This window comes from Equus asinus, chromosome 4 (assembly GCF_041296235.1).
Source record: "Equus asinus isolate D_3611 breed Donkey chromosome 4, EquAss-T2T_v2, whole genome shotgun sequence".
Taxonomy (NCBI): Eukaryota; Metazoa; Chordata; class Mammalia; order Perissodactyla; family Equidae; genus Equus; species Equus asinus.
Genome location: NC_091793.1, coordinates 70,655,274 through 70,659,778, shown reverse-complemented (window position 1 = coordinate 70,659,778; position 4,505 = coordinate 70,655,274). Strand labels below are relative to the sequence as shown.

The following is a 4,505-nucleotide window of genomic DNA, read 5'->3' as shown; positions in this document are numbered from 1 at the left end:
CACCGGGGTCTCCTGCTCGCTTCCTTCTCTGGGACAGACATGGGAAGCACCAGCCCCGTCCTCCCTGAGTCCATACCGCCCCGACTCTCAGTGCCTGTGGTTGGGGAGCGGATTTCACTGGTAAGGGAGAGGCGTGTCTGGGGCCCAGTCATCTCCTGGGCACCGAGGTTGTGGGAGCTGAGGCAGGCCAGTGAGATGCAGCAGCCGCTGGACCTGGAGGGTGAGGAAGGTCTCTCCCTGGGGTTTCTCAGCAGGTGGGAGGTAAGCCTGGAGCTGGGGCAGTCACCTTTCTCACCACCTGGGGAGAGCCTGCTGGCAACAGAAAGCAATGTGGAGGAAAACAGAGCCAAGAAATGGAGAGAGACTGCCCCGCCGGACACTGCGTGCCCTACAGCAGGTAGCCCGGGGCCTTGAGGTTAAGTGGGTTCCTGATGCCTGTTTAGACTTGAGTAAGTTTGGTTGAGAGCTGTGACTAAAACATCTTCCTTTCATCAAGGTGCCTTCTCAGGGAGAGCTCTGATAAACTCATGCGGTGCTGCCAGCTCACCCAGGACACCCTCCCTGGAAAGGCAAGCATGACGAGAGCCTTCAGGTAAGCCATGTCATAAGTAGCAGTCAGTCTGGGTTGTTGAGCGGGTGTTATTTTCAGGGTGGGAGCTCTATCGTATCCTCACATGGATGAGAGACGGGTACAGGCCATTCTGCATCCTCAGCCAGCCCATGGATTGTTAGCAGAAGGGAAAGAAGGGACAGACCCCAAAGAGGGAGTGGAGCAGACAGAAAACACAGAGACAAAGTCACAATTCCCTACAAAAGCCTCTGAAGAAAAGGGGCCCTTCCATCGTCCCTCAATTTCTGGCCAGGGTGGAGACAGCTGGCCTGTAGTGAGGGATGCCTCCTTCACCCCCAGGCCTCCCGGGGCCCAGAGCTACTGCCCTGGGTCTGAGGTCCTTCCCTGAGGGCAGACTGAGCTCCCCTTGCCCCAGGCCCAGGCAGGCCACTAACTCATGGGAAATCTTGAGCAGGTAGTCGCCCATCTCCGGGCCTCAAGCTCTGAGATTTTTTTATTTGTTTGGTTTTGTATATTTTTAGCTACTTGACTTGTCAAGATAACGGAAGCAAACAGATTATGCATTCAAGATAGAAGGACTTAGAGTTTAATAAAGGGACTATCTACAAAGTGAAGGCCATGGCGTAGGTCACCATGAGGGATCCTTCCTCACCTCTAGGCCTAAAGGGACGAGAGTATAAGGAACATTACAGATCCCAGCAAGAGAGCTGAGTGGAGAGAGCTCCCCGACAGCAGTGGACTCAGCCAGATTGTGGCCACTCCACGGGGCGGGAGCCCCTCCCTCCTGCCAGGGCGCCCGAGGCCGGGAGCCCATTGGCGCGGTCTGTTTGGTCAGGTGTAGGGGCACAGAGCAGAAGCAGAGGAAGGGGAGGCCCTGGGGGGCAGGTGGAGGCCGTCCAGGGCACCCACGGCTTAGCAGTGGCTACTGCGAGCCAAGGCCCTCTGCTAGGTGCTCTACAGACATCCTCCCGTTTCACCCGCACGCCAGCCTGAGAGCTCAGAGGGCGCACCGACCAGCCCAGGTTATTTCTAGACAGTCCTGCCAAGTTTACTGCAAATGCTCTCCCTCCCAACAGCAGAGCTGTTTCAGAGCCAATCAGACTCCAAGCTTCCGGAGGCTCCAGAGACTGTTGAAATTCCTCAGCGTGGTTTCAGGGTCGTCACACAGGGCTCAGAGCCCTTGGTTCCTTCTCTCTGAGGTCCACCCGCAGGTTGACTCAAACGACCACAGTACGCAAGCAAACACCAGCCAGGAGAGGATCGAAGCAGGAGCCGGGTTTGGAGGTCGCTGTCCTGAGATGCTCCCTGGAAGGGGTGTGTGGCAGGTCAGCAGCCTGGCACGGCAGGAGTCTGGCCCGACACAGCCTGGGGAGCCAGGGGAGCCTGGTGCACGATGAACTTGGGCTGCCGGACCCGGGGGTAGCTGGTCCCAAGACTGTGGCAAGGAGGCCCCAACAGGGTGCCTCGTCCAGTGGGTCAGGGCCAGAAGGGGCCTGGGAGCACTTGGTCCAGTCCTGCAGGTGCAGATAGAGACCCTGGGGTGTCTGAGTGGCAGGCCCGGCTCGCTAGCAGTCATCCCAGGACTCCGTCATGGGGAGAACACATCTAATGACCACTAGACAAAAGCTCTGAAGCCAGATGCCTGGTTTCCATCCCACTTCCAGTCCCAAGTCACTTCTCAGTGCCTCTGTTTCTCACCTGTAAAATGGGGGTATAGCAACATCTGCCTGACACTCTAAGCGAGCTCATAACTAGAAGATTCTTAGGGCAGTCTTGCCATATGGAGGCCTCACGTATTCCAGACATTATCATTAGTGAAGGGCCCTGGCCTGGCCCTATGACCCACCCCATCTCACTCAAGCCTCCAACAATTCTGAGTCTGCCTGGTCCCAAAGCCTGTGCTCAAAGCCGCTGCCCCAGCTGCCTTCCTCCTGGGAGCCCACGCCACGCTCAGGTCTGTGTGACACAGTCATCCATTTTCCAGCATGGTCTTTGCTGTAAAATTGTTGGCTGTTTTCTTTGGAGAGACAATCTGGTGCAGTGGAAGGAATCTCCATTTTCTCATCTGAAAAATCTACTTGTTATGAAAAAAAATACAGTGGTGTCTGTGAATGTGCTGGATACCATCCTGGGCACAAAAATGTCCAGTTTTCCTTCCTTCCCTGTGGGACCTGCAGAAGCCCAGGACAGCTGTGGCTCCCTGATATAGACTCATGGGAGATGCTGATTAAAAACACACGTTCCTGGGCCCGGCCCGGGGTTACAGAGTCAGGTTGTCTGGGGCTGGGACCTTGCAATCTGCATTGTATTCCAACACTTCAGATACCTTTGTGCTGCCAGGCCAGGGTGTGTTAACCAAGGGGGCTTTGAGGATGTCTGTGGCTGGGTCTAGAGAGCGGTGTCTGTAGGGCACAGTGACAAAGCCAGTCTTGGACTCGCACAGCCCTGGTCTGAACCTGGGCTCGGCCGTGCACTGGCTGGATGACCTTGGGCAAGTCTCCTCACCTCCTTGAGCCTGTCTTTCCTCCTCCACCAAATGCAGGTAGAAATCCCTACCTTGCAGGGGAGTTCATTGTGCGAATTAAAATGAAACGATGTGCACAGTGTCTGGCACGGAGTCCACCTCAGCGCCCCATGCTTTGGCTCCCCCTGCAATGCTGGTGGGGAATGAGAAGAAACGATTTCCCCAAAGGTGGACTCTCAGCCCAGGTGCGTGGGCCTGCTGGCAGAGGAGAGGTTAACGACGACTGTGTCCCAGGACAATACGTGGCCGGTGGTGGAAACGCTGAAGTGTGATGATGGGGCTGACAGGGGCTATTTTCGGAGCCCAACCGCACGGAGTAATAGGATTGGAGTGGAGGCAAGCGTGACCAGAGCTGATGTTCTCAGCTACCGAGGCAACGGCCAGCCGGCTGCGCCAAACAAAACACTCTGAGGGTTTATCCTGACCTTGGTGCGAGCCACCCTCGCCAGCAGCCAGAAAAGATCGCTTTTGATTTCCTAACTGTGGTGCACTTCGGGCCCACTGCTCCCACACCCTTTAGCTCCAGCCTGATGTCCATGGTATAATGGGGAAACTGAGGCAGGAGGGGCCAAGCAAGCAAGTCATTGTAGGGTGGGACGTGAGCTCAGATGTCTGACTCCAGCCGTAGGCAGGGGCTTCTTCGTCCTTCCATCAAAACCCCTTCTTGGGAGAGGATTTCTTCGTGCCCTGCACATCTGGGGACAGCCCCCAGCCGCCTGGGCGTCGCCACACCCCCCGCAGCTTGCTCTGAGGGCGAAGGCAGGGCACACTCCTGTTCTCAGGGCCCATGTGGTCTAGCTGGGCGTTCAGAACTGCTCAAGAGGGAGCAAGGCAAGGGCATCTTGATGTGTGCCCAGCAGTAAGGGGTAGGGGGCACCTCTTGAGGCCCCTAGTCTACATCAGGAGCTTAATCTCTTAATCTTCATACCTTTGTGACACAGGCCTTCTTGTTCCCATGTCACAGGTGCTTGGCCACTCACTAAGGGGCAGCCCTCCTTTGCCCTCTGGTCCAGATGCCAGCAGCTCCTCAGGCTCCGATGGAGCCACTCCGCTCACTCCTGTGTTGGCCCTGTGCCTTTACCAGGACCTCCCCCAGGGCAGATACACATATGTAACGGAATAATACATCGAGAAAAGTGGGACATATGTGTTTTTTCTTCATTTCCTTATATATTACCTTCCTGCTAGCCTGGCACAGGCACCCAGTGCCTCGAGGAGGATCAGGGTTGAAGAAGACACAGAGAGAACGTGAGCACGAAGCCAGACGAGGCTGTCTAAGCCCCAGCACGAGCGTTTCGAAAGCCAGGCTTTGCTGCAGGAGTAAAGGTTTTCTAAGTTCTGCACATGGTCCTTTTAATCACGTGCAACGCTGGAGATCTGAGCCAGGAGGTTTGCTCTAAGCTGGTATAG

The 4,505-nt window shown here is 56.0% G+C and overlaps 1 long non-coding RNA gene across 1 annotated transcript; it reads left to right on the top strand.

Annotated features, from left to right (window-relative positions):
• Nucleotides 1-251: 251 nt before the first annotated feature.
• LOC139045183 (uncharacterized) lies at nucleotides 252-4,238 on the top strand. The gene is made up of 3 exons (XR_011503073.1): nucleotides 252-397; nucleotides 497-592; nucleotides 4,060-4,238. It is a non-coding gene; the product is annotated as an uncharacterized lncRNA (long non-coding RNA).
• Nucleotides 4,239-4,505: the final 267 nt, after the last annotated feature.